General features: G+C 44.3%; 1 protein-coding gene across 1 annotated transcript in view; it reads left to right on the top strand.

The window, feature by feature from the left end:
* The first annotated feature begins 715 nt into the window (after window positions 1–715).
* The window catches only part of LOC118383106 (hepatocyte nuclear factor 4-gamma-like), a 37,623-nt gene continuing 27,410 nt past the window's right edge, over window positions 716–10,928 (top strand). The window contains exon 1 of the mRNA XM_052501108.1: window positions 716–994. The gene's annotated coding sequence lies outside the window, so the exon portion shown is untranslated. The remainder of the gene's footprint in view (window positions 995–10,928) is intronic.

Genomic DNA, 10,928 nt, shown 5'->3' with positions numbered 1-10,928 from the left:
CTGACCAGGAAGTACGAGCTAGACTGCATGCTTCACCAGGAATTCTGGGCTCAGCTGAAGAGCCTGTGTTTTGCTGTGGTGCTGCTGGTGTGAGAAATGCCCTATCACATGCTCAGGATTTACTACCTGGAACACCTGCAGCAGCTGGAGCACACTAACGAGGTGTTCCTCAGTCTCACGGCCCTCAGATGTCTCGACATGTTTACTTTCCTAGGGAGGGGACACTGCTATATGTGTGACCTCTTCTCACATGACCTAAACTATGAACTCAGAGCAAAAACCTCGCTGTAATATTGCTTCCCTTTTAAACAGTACTTTAGCACCATCTGCTTGTTTATATAGCTACACAACAGAATCTACTGTACTGTAGGTCTATTGCAGTTTGACTATACTGGACTAAAATGTATTTGCTCTCATATTGGAATTTAAAATACAGTAAGCCGTGCCAATGACATTTCTCTTAATATGTCGATTGCAATCTTTGAAAAAACTTTGTGTAAGGCTACAGAGTATGTAAATATTGTAATAAATAAATAAATGGCTAAAATGTTACTGTTCTACTATTATTCTGTGAAACATTATCTCCTCCTCACCCTTTACCCCGGTCTCGACAGCGTAGGCAAGGCTGACCACACACACACCTATATTATTTCCCCTCTCAGTTTTATGGAGGCTAGTTACTGTTTAACGTCCCCACCCTACTTTCAGTTTGTTTAGTAAATCGATCTAATGACAACCGAAGCCAGCACCATCCAATGTGTCGCTCAATGAATTACAGGCCCATAGCTTCCCTTTCCAACCCTCCGTGTGTTGTTGCAACTCCTCGCCCACGACTCTCTCATTTCGTGTGGTGACAAGGGGGACAAGTGGCAAAACTGGTGGCTAGTTTACAGGTGGACTAGTTTACAGGTGGACTAGTTTACAGGTGGACTAGTTTACAGGTGGACTAGCGTCCTGTTGGATTAATGCACATCGCTGACGGACCAAGAGAAAGGTAAGCGGTCTCCTTTGAAATAATAAATAATTAACATATGATGTTTGTTGCCTAAATCTTATATGGTTCTGTGACTCGTTTATTTTGGTCTTTCGTTTGACCTATCGGCCACAATGAATTAGTTGTGTTATCAGGGATCCTTGGGACGTCCCTACCCTAAACCCTAACTTTAACCCCTACCCCTACCCTTACCCTAACTTTAACCCCTACCCTCAACCCTAACTTTAACCCCTACCCTAAACCCTAACTTTAACCCCTAACCTTACCTTAACCATAACCCTTACCTAACCCTAACCTTAACTCTTACCATAACCATTTTAAAGATGCGCTATGCAGAAATTGCTCAACCATTTCCTGGTTGCTACAATTCTGATTGTTTGTCTAATTTCAGTTTGTGACAAAACATGCAAATATAGTGTAGATGATATTTGTACCATTTAAACCTCTGTGAAATGTATTTTATATAAGCAAAAATATTGTATTTTCAGCTGTTTGAAACAGGGGTACAAAACCTGAAGTAAAATAATAAATCTTAAGAATGGGAAGCATATAAATAGCGCACACAGAACAGATCTGCCACTTCTTAGACTTGAGCTCCCAAAAAGTTTAATATTGCAGCTTTAAAATGTCAACTCAATCTGAAGGGGATTAATATGCGCTCTTCCCGTGACTGCAGAGACTCAGACCAACAAATGTCTGTCATATACAGGGCATCCGGAAAGTATTCAGACCCCTTGACTTCCACATTTTGTTACGTTACAGCCTTATTCTGAAATGGATTCAATTGTTTTTCCCCTCATCAATCAACACACAATTTCTCATAAGTGTAACGGTGTTCGTTCGACGAAAGAGAGTGAGACCGAAATGCAGCGTGGTGGTTACTCATGTCTTTAATTAAGAATAGCGATACATGAAATAACTGAAATAAATATACAAAACAACAAAACTAATCGTGAAAACCTATTACAGCCTATCTGGTGAAAACTACACAGAGACAGGAACAATCACCCACGAAATACCCAGTGAAACCCAGGCTACCTAAATACGGTTCCCAGTCAGAGACAACGAGAATCACCTGACTCTGATTGAGAACCGCCTCAGGCAGCCAAACCTATGCTACACCCCTACTCAGCCGCAATCCCAATAACTACCAAAACCCCAATACGAAATACAACAAAATAAACCCATATCACACCCTGGCCTGACCAAATATATAACGAAACACAAAACACTATGACCAAGGCGTGACAATAAGGACAAAGCAAAAATACGTTTTTTGAATTTTTGCAAATGTATAAGAAAAAAAAAACTGAAATACCTTGTTTACATACTGCTAGTATTCAGACCCTTTTCTATGAGGCCCGAAATTGAGCTCAGGTGCATCCTGTTTCCATTGATCATCCTTGAGATGTTTCTACCACTTGATTGAAGTACACCTGTGTTAAATTCAATTGATTGGACATGATTTGGAAAGGCACGCACCTGTCTTTATTAAGTCCCACAGTTGACAGTGCATGTCAGAGCAAAAACCAAGCCATGAGGTCAAAGACATAGTCCGTAGAGGTCTGAGACAGGATTGTGTCGGGGCACAGATCTGGGGAAGGGTACCAAAAATGTCCCCAAGAACACAGTGGCCTCCATCATTCTTCAATGGAAGAAGTTTGGATCCACCAAGACTCTTCCTAGACCTGGCCACCCGGCCAAACTGAGCAATCGGGGGAGAAGGGCCTTGGTCAGGGAGGTGACCAAGAACCCGATGGTTACTCTGACAGATCTCCAGTGTTACTCTGTGGAGATGGGAGAACCTTCCAGAAGGACAACCATCTCTGCAGCACTCCACCAATCAGGCCTTGACAGCTCGCTTGGAGTTTACCAAAAGGCACCTAAAGGACTCTCAGGCCATGAGAAACAAGATTCTCTGGTTTTATGAAATCAAGATTGAAGTCTTTGGCCTGAATGCGAAGTGTCACGTCCGGAGGAAACCTGGCACCATCCCTACGGTGAAATATGGTGGTGGCAGCATCATGCTGTGGGGATGTTTTTCATCAGCAGGGATTGGGAGACGAGTCAGGATTGAGGGATATACAGTAGGGCAAAAAAGTATTTAGTCAGCCACCAATTGTGCAAGTTCTTCCACTTAAAAAGATGAGAGAGGCCTGTAATTTTCATCATAGTTTCACTTCAACTATGACAGACAAAATGAGAAAAAGAAATCCGGAAAATCACATTGTAGGATTTTTAATGAATTTATTTGCAAATGATGGTGGAAAATAAGTATTAATCAAAAAAGTTTTAAACAGATGAACATTTTTTCTATATTTGAGATTCTTCAAAGTAGCCACCCTTTGCCTTAATGACAGCTTTGCACACTCTTGGCATTCTCTCAACCAGCTTTATAAGGTAGTCACCTGGAATGCATTTCAATTAACAGGTGTTCCTTGTTAAAAGTTAATTTGTGGAATTACTTTCCTTAATGCATTTGAGCCAATCAGTTGTGTTGTGACAGGGTAGGGGTGGTATTCCTAATTAGCACAGGTAGTCGACTGTCTTCTGTCTGTTTTCCGTAAACAAGCTCTGTAACATGGAGATAGGGCCGTGTTGGAACCCTAACCCTATAAAGGTGTGTATCAATTTAACCTTAGTCTTTTTGAAAATGATTTCTCGTCGATATGAAAGATAAGGTCCTTATGCTTCCAAAACAGTTCCACAAGCAATGCGTGTTAATGTTCAGGCCAAGCGCTGCGGCTCTTATTAACCCCCCCCCCATACAGAAGATGCCTTCTTCCAACTACCTTTATGTGTAATGTAATGGAAATGACAGTCATGATCAGAGGCTAGAATAGGCCCAGCTGCTGTTGCAGTGGTGCCTATGGGAGAGCCACCCCTTCACTGAGTAGGCCTAACGAACAGCAAAAGCACAAGCCTATATCAATCTACTATCCCCCTTAGTACAAAAGTTTACCTCTTCTATTCTGTGCAATAAATAAATATTCCAAACATAGTCTGGGATACTTGTGGGACGCGATAGATCTCAAATTAATACAACTATCATCATTTTTTTTTTTTTTTTACAAAATGAGGCTGATGCAACAGATCCGAATGATTAAACTTAAAATGTTGATAAACTATTAGGGTATTTCTTCACATTATAAGAGCAGCAGTGTGCACACGGCAGTAGGCTATAAATGCTTTTATTTTTTCTAGTAGGCTATTGGCTATAAGCGTGAATGTTCCATTAGCGGGTAAACAACATTATCAAAAGTGACCACAAATGCGATTATGCATATAATGTGGTAGGTGGGCTACACCATAGCTTACTTTACAGTTTTTCTCAGTCGCTTTGCTGCATTTCTTAGATCAAAAGTGCAATTCTTGAAACTACTTGTACAAATTCCAAATCATCTAGTCACTTGTGCACATCATTAAAGCAATGTCTTATTCCTTTTGAACAAATTGCAATTGATAATGTACAAGTGTCAGCTTTTTTACACATTATAAATTGCTCATGTCATGTTGATCAAAATGTAGTAGATGGTTCTCTGTTGAATAGTCTTACCCCTCAAAACATCTAGGCATTAGTTCCTTGCATAAGCCATTACATGCAACATTTTTGAACTATTTGTCATAAACTGTCAAGCATAGTTTTACACATTTCTATTAGACCTTTTGTACAAAAACGTGAATTGATGAATCGTGCAGGTGAAATTGACCCTCACTCATGAAGGAATGTAAAGTGTTAGTTCAACCAACAATCAACCAGTTGTCTAAATTTCTCAAAGGTGCATCTCATGAAGAATCAATTGGCAAGCATATATAGACAGACCAAAAACACAGAGTTGCAATATTCCAATAATGGATGGACCAGGAAATGAACAGGGTCAACAGCCAAGAGGAGGAGGAAGAAGAGGAGCAAGGATGCGTGGTGGAAGGCAAAACAGAGGAAGAGGCAGAAGAGGACATAGGCTCCACCCGGCACAGCCAGAAGAGGACTGGCCACCCCACATAGCCTGGTTCCTCTCTACGTTTCTAATCTCCAATCTCTAATCTCTATATAGCCCTTCCTACATCAACTGATATCTCAAAGTGCTGTACAGAAACCCAGCCTAAAACCCCAAACAGCAAGCAATGCAGGTGTAGAAGCACGGTGGCTAGGGAAAAACTCCCTACGGTAATACTGTCAAAGTACACAGTTACATTGACAACATGCCTAAACATTTTGACGACCTTGTTCGTGAACAATGACTCAATGACTTATCATTCTGATGACACTGACATGATCATTGGCATGAATATTTACTTTTGAGAGATGTACTAAGGATTTTTAGTGACTGACTAGCTTTAGAAACATATATATTGTATATTGCAGTTTGTGCAAATTGTTCTGAGAAATGCACTTATTATTTTGCACATGTTATGGATGATGTGAAAAATGCACCAAAGCGACTGAGAAAAACTGTAAGCTACTTGCATGAATTCAACAATTGTGTGAGAACTTCCTCATACAGTTCCATAAAACATTTGTTTGCTCATGGCTGTAGTCAACCTCATTGTGCATGACTTCCTTATATTAGACCAATGGCTTTAAAGCAGCATTATACCCAACCAATGGACATCAGGCTGCAGATGGGCTGAAATCCAGACTCAGGTTTGTGGCGTTATTGCTGCATCTCTGTTGTTTAAAGGTGTCACCATGCAGGTAGGAAGGTCTTATCGTTACTGTCCATTAGGGCTATAGACAGACAGACAGACAGACAGACAGACAGACAGACAGACAGACAGACAGACAGACAGACAGACAGACAGACAGACAGACAGACAGACAGACAGACAGACAGACAGACAGACAGACAGACAGACAGACAGATAGATAGATAGATAGATAGATAGATAGATAGATAGATAGATAGATAGATAGATAGATAGATAGATAGATAGATAGATAGATAGATAGATAGATAACCTGCATGTGACCAGATCATTTCTGTCAATGTTTTGTTTTTGGGCCGGTTTTGTTGAGGGGTCACTCATTGGGCAGAGACTGTTGAATATAAATGGTCTGTTTTTGTATGATCCTTCATGTGATTGGGCTTGGTGCACCCTGAATTTGCACAACTTTCTTTCAAAGGGCAGTAGAAGAGGAAGTCTTCCTAGTTCTGCCCTGTATGCAGATGTTCTTCTGTGGGTGTTTGTCCCATGATGTATATTTTCACTGTGATAGTGGTCCCCATATTTCACTGTGATAGTAGTCCCCATATTTCACTGTAATAGTGGTCCCCATATTTCACTGTAATAGTAGTCCCCATATTTCACTGTAATAGTAGTCCCCATATTTCACTGTAATAGTGGTCCCCATATTTCACTGTAATAGTGGTCCCCATATTTCACTGTAATAGTGGTCCCCATATTTCACTGTAATAGTGGTCCCCATATTTCACTGTAATAGTGGTCCCCATATTTCACTGTAATAGTGGTCCCCATATTTCACTGTGATAGTAGTCCCCATATTTCACTGTAATAATGGTCCGCATATTTCACTGTAATAGTAGTCCCCATATTTCACTGTGATAGTAGTCCCCATATTTCACTGTAATAGTAGTCCCCATATTTCACTGTAATAGTGGTCCCCATATTTCACTGTAATAGTAGTCCCCATATTTCACTGTGATAGTAGTCCCCATATTTCACTGTAATAATGGTCCCCATATTTCACTGTAATAGTGGTCCCCATATTTCACTATAATAATGGTCCCCATATTTCACTGTAATAGTGGTCCCATATTTCACTGTAATAGTGGTCCCCATATTTCACTGTAATAGTGGTCCCCATATTTCACTGTAATAGTGGTCCCCATATTTCACTGTAATAGTGGTCCCCATATTTCACTGTAATAGTGGTCCCCATATTTCACTGTAATAGTGGTCCCCATATTTCACTATAATAATGGTCCCCATATTTCACTGTAATAGTGGTCCCATATTTCACTGTAATAGTGGTCCCCATATTTCACTGTAATAGTGGTCCCCATATTTCACTGTAATAGTGGTCCCCATATTTCACTGTAATAGTGGTCCCCATATTTCACTGTAATAGTGGTCACCATATTTCACTGTAATAGTGGTCCCCATATTTCACTGTAATAGTGGTCCCCATATTTCACTGTAATAGTGGTCCCCATATTTCACTGTACTAGTGTTAAGCTATACACCAGGACTGGTTGGATAGTGAAGTTAAAAGTGTTAAGCTATACACAAGGACTGGTTGGTTAGTGAAGTTAAAAATGTTAAGCTATACACAATGACTGGTTGGATAGTGAAGTTAAAAGTGTTAAGCTATACACAAGGACTGGTTGGATAGTGAAGTTAAAAGTGTTAAGCTATACACAAGGACTGGTTGGATAGTGAAGTTAAAAGTGTTAAGCTATACACAAGGACTGGTTGGATAGTGAAGTTAAAAGTGTTAAGCTATACACAAGGACTGGTTGGATAGTGAAGTTAAAAGTGTTAAGCTATACACAAGGACTGGTTGGATAGTGAAGTTTTAAGATTTTAAGTGATATTTATTTCCTTATGATCTGTCTTTTGAAAAATCATAATTTGGCTCATGGTCAATTCTCTCTCTCTCTCTCTCTCTCTCTCTCTCTCTCTCTCTCTCTCTCTCTCTCTCTCTCTCTCTCTCTCTCTCTCTCTCTCTCTCTCTCTCTCTCTCTCTCTCACACACACACACACTCTCTCTTTATTGACATGGGAAACACATGTTAGTTAACATTGCCAAAGCAAGTGAAGTAGATAATAAACAAAAGTGAAATAAACAATAAAATGAACAGTAAACATTACACTCACAGAAGAATAAAGACATATTATGTATATATAAGGTGTTGTAATGAGTTGCAAATAGTAAAAGTTCAAAAGGGAAAATAAACATAATAATGGTTTATATTCACTGATTGTGTAACTGCGTTCGTCTGTTGAATTAAGAAAGTCGGACCGAAATGCAGCGTGTAGGTTACTCATGACTTTAATGAACAGAATAGCGGTGCATGAAATAACTGAAATACAAAAACAACAGAACGGAACGTGAAACTAATTACAGCCTATCTGGTGACTACAACACAGAGACAGGAGCAAACACCCACAAAATACAAAGCAAAACTCAGGCTGCCTAAATACGGTTCCCAATCAGAGACAACGATAAGCACCTGACTCCAATTGAGAATCGCCTCAGGCAGCCAAGCCTAACAACACCCCTAATCAGCCGCGATCCCAAATATTACAAAGCCCAATACGAAACACAACATATAAACCCATGTCACACCCTGGCCTACCCAAACATATAACAAAAACACAAAATACAATGACCAAGGCGTGACAGAACCCCCCCCCCTAAGGTGCGGACTCCCGGACGCACCTCAAGAGCATAGGGAGGGTCCGGGTGGGCGTCTGTCCATGGTGGCGGTTCTGGCTCGGGACGTGGACCCCACTCCATAAATGTCCTATTTCCTCCCCTTTGCGTCCTGGGATAATCCACCTTCTCCGCCGACCATGGCCTAATAGTCCTCACCCAGATCCCCACATAACTGAGGAGCAGCTCGTGACAGAGGGGCAGCTCGGGACAGAGGGGAAGCTCGGGACAGAGGGGCAGCTCGGGACAGAGGGGCAGCTCGGGACAGAGGCAGCCCGGGACTGAGGGGAAGCCCGGTACTGAGGGGAAACCCAGTACTGAGAGGAAGCCCAGTACTGAGAGGAAGCCCAGTACTGAGAGGAAGCTCAGGCAGGTAGTAGGCTCCGGTAAATCCTGGCTGGCTGGCGGACCTGGAAGATTCAGGTTGACAAGCATATCTGGAAGAGACTGGTTGTCTGGCAGATCTGGAAGAGACTGGTTGTCTGGCAGACCTGGAAGAGACTGGTTGTCTGGCAGATCTGGAAGAGACTGGTTGTCTGGCAGATCTGGAAGAGACTGGTTGTCTGGCGGCGCTGGGCAGACTGGGAGCACTGATGGCGCTGGGCAGACTGGGAGCACTGGCGGCGCTGGGCAGACTGGCGGCGCTGGGCCGACTGGGAGCACTGGCGGCGCTAGGCAGACTGGGAGCACTGGCGGCGCTGGGCAGACTGGGAGCACTGGCGGCGCTGGGCAGACTGGGAGCACTGGCGGCGCTGGGCAGACTGGCGGCGCTGGGCCGACTGGGAGCACTGGCGGCGCTGGGCAGACTGGGAGCACTGGCGGCGCTGTGCAGACTGGCGGTACTGGCGGCGCTGGGCAGACTGGCGGTACTGGCGGCGCTGGGCAGACTGGGAGCACTGGGCAGACTGGCGGCGCTGGGCAGACTGGCGGCGCCGGGCAGACTGGCGGCGCTGGGCAGACTGGCGGCGCTGGGCAGACTGGCGGCGCTGGGCAGACTGGAGAGGAGAAAGGATCTGGTTGCGCTAAACAGGCGGGAGACTCCGGCAGCGCAGTAGAGGAGAAAAGCGCTGGCTGCGCTGAACAGGCGAGGCGCACTGGAGGCCTGGTGCGTGGTGCTGGAACTGGTGGTACTGGATCGAGGACACGCACAGGAAGCCTGGTGCGGGGAGCTGCTACCGGAGGACTGGTGTGTGGAGGTGGCACAGGATGGGCTAGACCGTGAAGGCGTACTGGAGATCTAGAGAGCAGTGTAGGCACAGGACGTGCAAGGCTAGGGATGTGCACAGGAGGCCTGGTGCGTGAGGCTGGCACCAACTTCACCAGCCGACTAACACGCACTTCAGGTTGAGTATAGAGCGCTAACTCAGGTGCTATCAAATCCCCGACGCGATCCGTCGGACGAATATTATATCTATAGCACCAAGCTAGCAACTCCCTCATTACTCTCCACTCCACTTTCCCCATTAACTCCTTCACAGTCTCTGCTTCGCTCACCTCTAACACTGGCTCTGGTCTCCTCCTTGGCTCCTCACGATGAACAAGGAGAGTTGGCTCAGGTCTATCTCCTGACTCAGCCATACTCTCCCTAAGCCCCCACCCCCCAATACATTTTTTGGGGTGACTTTCGGTTTTCGCTCTGCGCCGCCGTGCTTTCCTTTTCAAATCCATTCGTCTATAGCCCTCGCATTGCTGCAGGGAATCCCAGAATACCTGTCGATTTCTTCCCACGTCGTATACTCCATGCCTCTACCGTCCATAACGTCCTCTTTTAGCTCCTGCCAGTTTACTACGTCGTTGCCAGTTACACGCTGCTCGGTCCGTGAACGGTGGTGGGTGTTTCTGTAACGGCGTTCGTCTGTTGAATGAAGAAAGTCGGACCGAAATGCAGCGTGTACTCATGACTTTAATGAACAGAATAGCGGTGCATGAAATAACTGAAATACAAAAACAACAGAACGGAACGTGAAACTAATTAACATTTAACATTTAACATTTAAGTCATTTAGCAGACGCTCTTATCCAGAGCGACTTACAAATTGGTGCATACACCTTATGACATCCAGTGGAACAGCCACTTGCATCTAAATCTTTTTTTGGGGGGGGATTACTTACCCTTACTTACCCTATCCTAGGTATTCCTTGAAGAGGTGGGGTTTCAGGTGTCTCCGGAAGGTGGTGATTGACTCCGCTGTCCTGGCGTCGTGAGGGAGTTTGTTCCACCATTGGGGGCCAGAGCAGCGAACAGTTTTGACTGGGCTGAGCGGGAACTGTACTTCCTCAGTGGTAGGGAGGCGAGCAGGCCAGAGGTGGATGAACGCAGTGCCCTTGTTTGGGTGTAGGGCCTGATCAGAGCCTGGAGGTACTGAGGTGCCGTTCCCCTCACAGCTCCGTAGGCAAGCACCATGGTCTTGTAGCGGATGCGAGCTTCAACTGGAAGCCAGTGGAGAGAGCGGAGGAGCGGGGTGACGTGAGAGAACTTGGGAAGGTTGAACACCAGACGGGCTGCGGCGTTCTGGATGAGTTGTAGGGGTTTAA

This window comes from Oncorhynchus keta, chromosome 4 (genome assembly GCF_023373465.1).
Source record: "Oncorhynchus keta strain PuntledgeMale-10-30-2019 chromosome 4, Oket_V2, whole genome shotgun sequence".
NCBI classification, from domain to species: Eukaryota; Metazoa; Chordata; class Actinopteri; order Salmoniformes; family Salmonidae; genus Oncorhynchus; species Oncorhynchus keta.
This window is presented reverse-complemented; position numbering and strand designations above follow the sequence as displayed.